The following is an 11,580-nucleotide window of genomic DNA, read 5'->3' on the forward strand; positions in this document are numbered from 1 at the left end:
AATGAATAAGATATGCTCCTTCACCTTTGAGCTTCAGCCAAGGAGAAAAACACATATTAGGTTGGTGCAAAAGTAATTGTGGTTTTTTTTGTTAAAAATAATGGCAAAAACTGCAATTAGTTTTGCATCAACCTAGTATTTGCAGTGTGACAACAATAAATGCTGTTACAGAAGTGAGGACTGCTAGGGGCTGAGGTAATACTTTGAGACCATTTTACAAAGAGGTAGCTGGATTTCAGAGCTCCAGAATGAGTTCTCCAGGAAGCAAAGAAAAAAGGCGTACTTCTCAGAGAATGGTACAGGGGAATCACTTTGGCGTTTTGGAGGAAGGACTAAAGATGAATTGCTTGGTGCCTAGCACATTGCCAACACTTAATACATACGGTTGGCCCTCTATATCCCTGTACCTGTGGGTTCAGTGGATTCAAATAATCATGGATTGAAAATATTCAGGAAAAAAAATCCTCAAAGTTCCAAAAAGCAAAAATTGAATTTGCCATGTGCCACCTACAACACTGAATGCACACAAATGCAGTGATGAGTGACACTGCATTAGGTATTACAAGTAATCTTGAGATGACTTAAAGTATGTGAGAGGATATGCACAGGTTATATGCAAATACTGCTTCATTTTGTATCAGGGATTTGTGTATCTTGAACCAGTCCCCCATGGATACCAAGAGATAACTGTACTTATTGATGCTAAAGGATCTTCGAGGTCATGTAAAGTAAAGGAGAATGGGTTTTATTCTGTAACCCAACATTCCCCAAAATGTGGGATAGAATACTTTCTGATAGTGTTAAATGTGAATTTAATATTCAGTGATACTGAATAACATAGGGAGGAAATTCAGTTCTCAGTTCTGTTTCTTTCCTTTTGACGTCAGCAAAGAGAAAGTCTGACATAACAAAAATCGCAAAGGTGCTAGTGCAAAGATGACTGAGGTTAGAAGGCATTGATGGGGAAGGTGGGGCACCTGGAAGGACTGCAAGCAAAACAACGTACTCAGATCTGTACTTGGTGACAGAATGCTGGTAGCCACAGGGAAGATGGGAAAGGAGATACTGGCATTATGAAGGCCTTGCAGATCCAGGCAAGAGATGCTGTAGGCATGGACCAAAGACATGACGTTAGAAGAACAGAACTTCCAAAGAAACAGAACCATCGGGATGTATATATGTAGAGAAAGAGAAGGAATCGGTTCATGTGTTATGGAGGCTGGCAAGTCCAAAATCTTCAGAGTGAGCTGGCAGGCTGGAGACCCAGGGAAGAGCTGATTTTGCAGGTCAAGTCCAAAGGTCCTCTGCTGCGGAATCCCTTCTTGCTCAGGGAGGTCAGTCTTTTGTTCCATATAGACCTTCAACTGATTGGATAAGCCCACCAACGTTATGGTGGGTGATCTTTACTCCAGATGTTAATCTCATCCAAAAACACCCCCACAGAAACACCCAGAATATTTGACCAAATATCTGGGCACCATGGCGCAGCCAAGTTGACACATAAAATGAACCATCACAGACAGAGATTCAGCAATTCCTGATTTACAAATGTCCTCATCTGTCTGAGTATCCAGGCATCTTTTTTTTTTATTATTTTAAGTTCTGGAGTTCATGTACAGGATGTACAGGTTTGTTACATAGGTAAATGTGTGCCATGGTGGTTTGCTGCACCTATCAACCCATCACCTAGGTGTTAAGCACAGCACACATTAGCTATTTTTCCTGATGCTCTCCTTCCCTCCACCCCCATGACAGGCCCCAGTGTGTGTTGTTCCCCTCCCTGTGTCTGTGTTCTCATCATTCAGCTCCCACTTGTAAGTCAGAACATATGGTGTTTGGTTTTCTGTTCCTGTGTTAGTTTGCTGAGGATAATGGCTTCCAGCTCCATCCATGTCCCTGCAAAGGACATGATCTTGTTCCTTTTTATGGCTGCATAGTATTCCATGGCATATATATACCATATTTTCTTTATCCAGTCTATCATTGATGGGCATTCCATGGGTCGATTCCACATCTTTGCTATCGTGAATAGTGCTACGGTGAACATACACATGCAGGTATCTTTACAATAGAATTATTTATATTCCTTTGGGTATATACCCAGTCATGAGATTGCTGGGTAAAATGGTCTTTCTGGTTCTAGGTCTTTGAGGAATGGCCACTCTATCTTCCACAATGGTTGAACTAATTTGCATTCCCACCAATAATGTAAAAATGTTCCTATTTCTCCAGATTCTTTACAGCACCTGTTGTTTCTTGGCTTCTTAATAATCACCATTCTGACTGGCATGAGATGGTATCTTATTGTGATTTTTATTTGCATTTCTCTAATGATCAGTGATGTTGACCTTTCTTTCATATGTTTGTTGGCCACACAAATGTCTTCTTTTGAGAAGTATCTGTTCATGTCCTTTGCCCACTTTATAATGGGGTTGTTTTTTTCTTGTATCCAAGCATCTTAAAGGTGGGGCCAATGTTGTCTATACCTGTACTTCGAAAGGCCTAGGTCACTGTAGAATAGGCAACTTTCAGGTATTTGTTAAATACAGAAGGATAAAAGGAAGGGGAAAAGGAGGGAAGAAATAAACATCTCCATGGGCAGTTTTCCTCTCTTAAGAGCAGAACCTTAAGAGAGGTATCTTGGGGAAGGTATCTTGCCCAGAGAATGACCTGTCCTGTACCCGCTTCTACCTCCGGGAACTGGGTCTGAGTTTTAGCATCTTGGGAATTTTCCAGTACTGGCACATTTATTTCAACGGGGATCCAAGCCCAAGTGGCCTTTGCTCTATAGTCAGAGTGGAAATGAGTTGTAAACACATCCAACCTACTCCCTCCCTAACATCACCCCTCTCCCTAGCCTGCCCCCAAATAACTTCTCAGCCTCGGCTTGGGCTTCTAGATCCAGGAGGGGGTCAGTGACATGCTCTCAGGCATAAAGACTGAGAACACATTGCAGCAATCAGCCTGCTGCTGGCATACTTGGCCTTCTTACATTTATAGTTCTGTGCAGATGCAGGAACATCAGGGCATGTGGGCTGACCTGGGAAGTTCCTGAGGCCGTGCCAGGATGCTGTGTCAGGCAGCCACAGCTTATAGGTGGAACTTGCATGGATTCCTTCTAGCCTGTGTGATTTTGGACTTCCCAGCCTTTTTTTTCATTCCTGTGTTCCATGGAGGGTGGAGAAAGAAAGAAAAATGTCCTTTCCTATTGGAGAGAGCTCTGAATCTGCAGCAGTAAGTGCTTGCTAGCATCTGGATTTTACCACGTTCTGTCGGCGTGGCAAAGGTACTGAACTTCTCCGAGACTCAGTTTCCCCAGGTGCTGATCACATGAGGCTGTGTGTATAAACCAAACTTAATGCACATGAAGAGTGCTTTGCAAACAGCAGAGAACTATACAACCAAATCTTTATTCCCATGCTGACAATCCTGACCCTAGGACCACTCCATGAAAATATTGTCTGATCCAATCAACCTCCATCTGATTAGTCTTCTGGATAGAGTTCATAATATTTTCAATTTAATCAGACAAACTACATCTTGGCAGATGGGGGGAATGTCACTGTGCCAGGCAAGGAAAGTAACTCCTTTGAACCCTAACTGGTGAAATGGGGATACTAACTGTTTACCTTTCAGGGAGGCCTTTCCTGACCACCTTGGCCCACTGAGAACTCATTATTTTCTGAACCTCTCTAGCATGACCAAAAACTATACTTGTAGTATGAATGTGCTCAGTCTCCCCAATCCAGTTGTAAGTGCCTAGAATTAGTCCCATATATCATAGTCCTTTATATATTTGCCCATTATTTTCCTATCATGCATGCCTATAAATGAAAATGTGTTGAGAAAATGGCTGATGGATTGCCCAAGAACATCCCTTAGCAAATGAGTCACCAGAGTCAGACCCCTGCTTCCTAGAATAATATTTTTATGAAAATCAAGTTGAAGGAGGGCTCTTTGTGAGAAAGGATGTTGTTGATCCCTGTGTGCCATTCTCCCTGAGAGAAAGCGATGACAGAGATAAACATGAGGCTTCTAATCCCATAGACATGTTGTCAATTAACAATGGATGTGGCAATACAATCCCCGTTAATGAATTGGCCTAAACCATTGCATTCTCTGTGTATAGACACTGTTGGCCCAGGTTAAGGCATAACATGGCATCACTGGAGAGAAACAGCTTCCTTTAGGAATCTCGGAGCTTGGAATAAAAGCAGGCTGTTCTTTTGCAGAAGGAAGGGCTTGTTGAGAAACAGGATCCTTGGAATATGCAACTTCTTTTGGAGAAGTAGAACCTGAAAGAGATGAGAGTCATTTAGAAGTGGATGTTAGCTTCATAACAAACAGAATGACTGGGATTATTACAACGTCTGTTTTACAGATGAGGAAACTGTGGTTCAGAGAGGGGAAGGAGCTTGCCCAAGGCCACACAGTTGGGAAAGGAGGTCAGCGTGGCTGGAGCAAAGCACAAGAGGAGCAGGGACAGGCCACACAGATCTGGTGGAAGTGTAAGGGACTTTGCTGTCTCTTCTAAGGGGGCTGGGAGGCTTGAGGGGTTTTAAGTGAAGGAGTGATAACGCACTAGCAGGGGCACAGATTGGAGGGAGGAAAGCAGTTGCAAAGAGATGGATTAAAAGGCTGTTGGGCCGGTATGGTGGCTCATGCCTGTAATTCCAGCACTTTGGGAGGCCAAGGTGGGCAGATCACGAGGTCAGGAGATCAAGACCATCCTGGCCAACATGGTGAAACCCCATCTCTACTAAAAATACAAAAATTAGCTGGGTGTGGTGGTGTGTGCCTGTAGTCCCAGCTACTTTGGAGGCTGAGGCAGGAGAATCTCTTGAACCCAGGAGGCGGAGGTCACAGTGAGCCGAGACTGTGCCACTGCACTCCAGCCTGGGCGACAGAGAAAGACTTCATCTCAAAAAAAAAAAAAAGTTGTTGTCAGCACCCGGGGAGAGGGGCGCAAGTGTGAACAGGGTGGTGTCAGGGTCGATGTAGCAAAGACAGGAGAGTTGCCCAAGGTCCCACTGTGATCAGAAGCGAAGCCAGAACCAAACTCAGGTCTTTCCATTGACTCAGCCACCTCGTGAGTCATAAAAAGCCGGGGCAGCATTGAAAAATGTTCTCAAGAGACAAGCTAGAAAGACTTTTTGATGAAGTAGAAGGAAAGAGGGAGCTAGCTGAGCAGAGACAATAATAACAATGGCGTGAGACAGTCCCCAGGAATTATTCAAGAGTTCAGGCCAGGTTCAGATAGGAACACTCAAAGAAAACAAAGCTCTCTTCTCTCCTTAGCTCCTGCCCCTTTTCTATCAGGCCATCTCTGGTAGGAGAAAGGCACCTAAGGGAAATTCCAGTGACCTGACGGCTCCAAACACATTGTCTCAAGCCTCAGGCAGCCCATCTCTCCTCCTCCACCAATTTCAACAGCCCACTCATTTTTCTTTTTCATTAAAAAAAAAAAAAAAAAAAAAAAAGGCATTTCTTCCCAGAAGGGCACCCCACAGAAGCCTGACTTTCTTCCTGGAATATTGAGCACAATTTAACAGAATGTACTGTTTCTTCTGTTGTGTTCCACACCAACATTCTTTCAATAAGTAAGTTCTAAAGCACCTACTCTGTGCCCGTTGGGATGTCCCCTGAATTGCAGCACAGGGAGGCTGTGCTATTAGCTCAGAGTTGAACTTGACCATCAAGTGCTCCTATGCTGGGTGAGAAAATCAAAACAAATAGAAGCCAAATCCCTGCCTTCAGAGTTATAATTTCACCGTGAATGTGCTGCCCTGTGTGACCATGGGCAAGTGCCCACATCTCCCTGGGCCTCAGTTTCCCCTCCTTAAAATGAGGTTATTAGACAATCTCTAAGATGTTTTACAGCTCTAACTTTCTATAATGCTCTAAGTCTGGAAGGCAAAACACACACCACAAAGCAGTGAGAGCAGAAAGGACCATCTGATGAAGCTTCCCCAGTGCTGACCACAGCACAGCACATCGTAGGTACTCAATAAATATGAGGAGAAAGAATGAGTATGCACTTACAGGAAAGGCAGAAGCACTCTGCCACGAGTGAGTTTTAAACAACTGAAATGTCATTTTTCACCTAACAGACTGGAGAAAATGGAAAAAGAGAATACCCTGGGGGAATCTGGAGCTCTCAAACACTTTTGGTAAGAATGCATTTTGGAGTAGCCTCCTTCAAAGGAAGAAATTTAACAATATATATAAAACTCCTTTAAAATGTGCATGCCTTTTGACACAGTAACTAACCCTTCCAATGATGTAACTTGAGGAAACTATTGGACAAAAATGCAAAGAGGTATGTATACAGATGGCCGTTAAGCATTGTAGAACAAGCAGAACAGGAGTGTTTATTATGTACATCCTGCTAAAAACTGGGTAGAGATTAAAAATGAGAGGATGGATCTTTGCTAATTGACATAGGAAAGTGTATATGTCTGTGTGTGTGAGAGAGAGAGAGAAGAAGGAAGAAGCAGCTACAGAACAGGGTATATAGAATGATGCCATTTATAAATCCATGCACAGAGAATGGTCTCAAAAGGATGTTACAAACAAATTGACAGCAATTATCTCTAGATGGTAGGATTATGTTTCCAGAAAGCCTCCACAGACCGGCCTGGGTATCTCCAGCCTCCACCTATTGCTCTTTTTTAGCTGTGGAGCATGTGCCTCCCAGCCCTACCCCAGGGTGCTGGGGAAGTGGGAGCATCCCCTTCAAGTGTTGTCACAGTTTTCAGCCAGCTGGCTGGAGTGTCTACAAATAACAGCTTTGATAATCAAGATGCACAGCCAGCCAGGAGGAGGCTTCCCACCCGTGAAGGGTGGACCAGCTCTTTGGGGTCCTGGTGTGAGCAGGACAGTCACGTCCAAGGCCACCAAGAAAACTGCTGCTTTCATACCGCCAGCTCTTCCCGTGGTTGCCTCGCACACAGCACTTTCTCTCCACGTTTAAGGTGTTTGTGACATTTCATAAAGTTTCTTAAAGGTGCCCAGCTCCAGCAACATTTCCTTGCAGGACAGATGCACCAAAGAAGGACAGAACAGCCAAGGGCTCCATAGCTGGTGTACTTGGGATGGTCTACAAGCGGAGGAGAGCTTCCCTGTATGATAACATCAAAGAGCTGGCCCAGGATTCCCGAGGGAGTGAGGCACAGCTTGCCACCCCACCTGAAGGACAGGGACCCTAGGATGCTAAAACACTAGGACCACGAGGAACACAGACACAAAATTCATCTCACACTTGACGATGTTGGGATGAATGCAGCCTCAGGGTGCTGACTCAGCTCCCAGTGACTGAGTAGCCTCTCCAACACAGCAGAAACCCGTACTCCCAGTCCTTAGCAGACTCTTCTCAATTCCACTACACAGTTGCTTCTGTGCCCCTGGCCCACCCTATCTGCATCCTTTCCACCCACGCTGATCTCCTTCCTGTACCAGGCTTGGCTCCTCAAGCAGGTCTCCCAACGCTCCTGTGCACACCATCTCCAGATCCACACTCAGCCTATTCCCCCTACTAGGAATGATATCCCCACCCCAGTTTGCCCCCCTAACTATCAAATGTCTTACCTTGCCCACTTTACAGATGGAGAAACTGAGGCTCATGATTTAAGATTGCCTGGCTAACTGGGATCAACCAGATCTCTGACTCCCTCCTAGCCTTTCCTCCTAGCCTGTTGCTTTTTTTCTGAGAACCATGCTTTCTGGAACTCTGGAATAGGGTGCTAGAGAGTGGACATTCTCTGTGCTTCCTTCAAAGTGGTTGATTCCTGAAGCCTTGGCTTTTCTTAGGGACTCCTTATTCCTGCCTTTTGGAACCGCTTAAAGTTCAAGGATAGCAGAGGAGGAGTTGATGCATTGACTCATGCAGGCTCACCTCAGGTAAATGCACTGGTCCCAGAATCAATGTTGTATGGGGGAGTCACACAGACTTGGATTTAAATCTGGATACCATCACATACTAACAGTATTACCTTGAGTGACAGAGCCAACCTCAAGGTGCCTCAGTTAACCCGAATCACAAATGGGAATGATAATGATACCCATGTGTTTCAGTTTCAGTTACTGTGGCTACATAGCAAGTTGCCCTAGACTGTAGTGTTTTCAAACTTATTTTGCTCACGAAACTGTGAGTTGGGGCAGGGCTTGGCAGGGACAGCTCATCTGTGCTCCAGTAGACATTAGCTGGAACAGTGGAAAGGCGGGGGCTCGAATCATCTTATAGATTGTGAGGCCTGATATCCCACATAGATCGCAGTCAACTCTGGCTGTCGCTGGGAACTTAGTTGGGGCAATGGGTCAGATGCCAATTCTTGCTGTCACTGAAAGCTTAGCTGGGGCTGTGGATCAGATGCCTATGCATGGGTTCCTAGGCTCCCTCAGGAAATAGTGGCTGGTTTTCAAAAGCAAGTATTGAGAGAGAGAGATGCAGAAAGAGAAAGAGATAGAGTCCAAGACAGAGAAAGTCAGAGACAGGGAGACAGAGAGAAACAGGGAAATAGAAAGAAAGAAAGAGGCAAGAAAAAGCCATATCACCTTTTGTAACAGCGTTAGAAGTCATATTGCATTACTTCTGCCATATTTTATTCAATACAGCAGTTACAAAGACCCACCAGTTTCAGGAAGAGGAGAAATAGACCTTGCCTCTTGGAGAAAAAAAGCAAGATATTGGAGGCATCTGAGACCAAAAGTATTGTTATGCCATTTTGGAAAATACATGATTATACCATTTCACTCAGTTGTTCAAGTTGACTCAATGCATGGTGCCTGGCACATAGCGGGTACCCATACAAATTTTACTAGCTATTATGTAGCTGCCTATAAGAACGCCTAAGAGTACGGGGGCCATAGGTTAGAATCAAATGACCAGGCCAAGTAGACCAAGCTGGAATCTGTTCTCTATACCCCAGGCAAAAAATCTTGAGGTCCACTCATAGCCACCCCAATTTGAGTGAACCAGGGGTCTGATGACAAAAGCACTAGAAATTCATGGTAGTGAAAGTCTTCCCCTGTGCCCCCAAGCCCACACATCCATCACACCCCGACAGTATTACCCAATGTCCCAGATTAGGAGCCAAGTGTGTTGGACCTAAGCAAGACACAAAGTACTGAGCAAACAGCCTAGAAATGAGAACAGAAACTTCTGCATACTGCAGGGCCAGTGAAAACACAATGCATCTTCCAGAAAGAGAGGGTCAGATGTCTTATATCTTACCAAAAACAGCCCCTGCCAGTACATGGTGTTGTTGGCCCACCCCCAGGGGGCCTGGGCTGTGTAGCCCTTGGCCAGACTATCAGTGGGGGTCTGTCTTCTCTTAAAAAGCCTTTCCCCACTTCTCCCAAGGAAGATCATGCCATTAAAATTTTAGCTGAAAATAGTCACAAATATCACTTCTCCCAGATGTATTTATATTTTGACCGGGGACCTCATGGTGCATTTCTCTCTAATAGTGGAAAATCAGGCACTATGACAGGGAAGACAAGGAAAGGTCCTTCCTAAGTCACTCCGAGCTGATATCTACACATCCCAGCAGTCCTAAGTGCCTAACACAGCACAGGAAAGGGCTATTGAAAACTAGAACAAAGACAGCAGGAAAATCATAAAGTTGTTAAATGTTGGAGCCAAAAAGTACACCAGAAATTATATTTTATAATCCCTTTGCTTCTCAGAGAATAAAAGTGAGGTCCAGAAAGGGATTATAGAGGGTCCTGGTTTCCCCTGGTTCCTTTGAGGGCCTGGTCCCAATGGCTGAAATCCCACCCTGTCCTCAGCTTGATGGCTCTGGACAATGAGCCCCTGGCTGCTGGGCCTGGGCTGCCCGTCCAGAGGAGTTGGTTGAAAGACAGCCTGGAACTACGGCAAGGACTAAGATCCCTAGTTCCAGCCCCAAGGGTTGGGCTGGCTACATAATTTGCAGGGCTCAGCGCAAAATGAAAATACAGAACCCCTTATTTAAATATTATTGGGGATTTCAAGACAATGACAAAAGAACGTTAAACTGAATTTTTTGTTGAAGCAAGATGGAAGATCAGGAATTCACTCACTCATATCCTTGGGACAGCAAACACATTAATAATTTGGAGCCATTCAAGGATAAAAGTGCCTTTGTGGGAGCTTTGGGATCCAAGTAGAAAGTTTTGAAATCCCAGTGGAGCCCAGGACCAAGAAGAGCCATTCTGAAAAGGCAGGTGCACACCCAGGTGGCAGGCTTACCAACTATGATCCCAGCCACAGATCTAGAAGCAGCCCCATTCCCTTGTGGATTAAATTACAGCCCTGTCTAATCTTGGTCTTGTCACTAGCACCATCCACCAAGGGACTTTGGAGAAGCTACACCCCCCTGTGCTGTGAGTAACAGGCCCACTGACCTCAGTATAGCTGCAGACACTGAAGCAACCCTCTGACTCAGTTCCAGCCCCTCTTAGCTGCAGTCCAAGGCCAGTCCTGCCTGCCTATTGACCCACTCAGTGACCTAGTAAGGGCCACACCTATCTGGGCACCTGGTGAAAGGCCCACATGTGTGAACCCAACTGCAGATCCCAAAACAGAACCTTGTCCCTGAAGCCACCCCTACCAACCAAGGTCCTAGAAGCAGTCCCATCCATCCATGGACCAGGCAAAATCAACACCCATCTAAGACCCTGGTAACAGACCCACTAACTACAGACCGCACTGCAGACTCAGCAGCAGGCATGTGACTTGGCTCCAACTCTGTCAACTGTGATCGCAGAGGCAGTACTTTCAGCCCAGGGACCTGACAAAGGAAGGTCATTTCTGGCTGAAACCAGACATTAAAGACTGGAAGAGATATTTGCTTCAGACATTAAAGACTGGAAGAGAAATGTGCAGACACCAACCCAAGGTTACACAGATCATGAAGAATCAGACAAACATGATACCTCCAAAGGCAACTAATAAAGCCCCAGGAACCAACCCCAAAGAAATGGAGATCTGTGAGTTACCTGCTAGATTATTCAACACAATCATCTTAAAACTTAGTGAGATGCAAGAGAACAGATAGACAACTAAACAAAATCAATAAAACAATGTGTGAAGAACATTAGAAGTTTAATACAGAAATAGAAAACATAAAAAAGAGCCAAACAGAAATCTTGAGCTGATGAATAGAATGGTAGAACTAAAAAATTCAATAGACATCTTCAACAGCAGACTCAATCATGCAGAAGAAAGAATCAACAAACTCAAATAAAGATCACTTGAAATTAGGCAGCTAGAGGAACAACAATAACAACAACAAAAAGATTGAAAAAGAGTGAAGGAAGCATACAGGGCCCATGGGACACCATCAGATATATGAATTTATGCATTATGGAAGTCTCAGAAGGAGAAGAGAGAAAAACACAGAAAGTTTATTTAAAGAAATAATAGCTGAAATTTTTCCAAATTTGGGATGAATATGATCATTCAGGTTTATGAAGCTCAAAATTTCTCAAGCAAGATCAACCCAAAGAAGATTACCCAGAGACACATTAAAATTAAATTGTCAAAAGTGAAACACAAAGAGAATGTTGAAAGCAAGAGAAAAGCAGCTCATTATATAC

The sequence above is a fragment of the Macaca thibetana genome, chromosome 2, assembly GCF_024542745.1.
Source record: "Macaca thibetana thibetana isolate TM-01 chromosome 2, ASM2454274v1, whole genome shotgun sequence".
In the NCBI taxonomy this organism is placed as follows: domain Eukaryota; kingdom Metazoa; phylum Chordata; class Mammalia; order Primates; family Cercopithecidae; genus Macaca; species Macaca thibetana.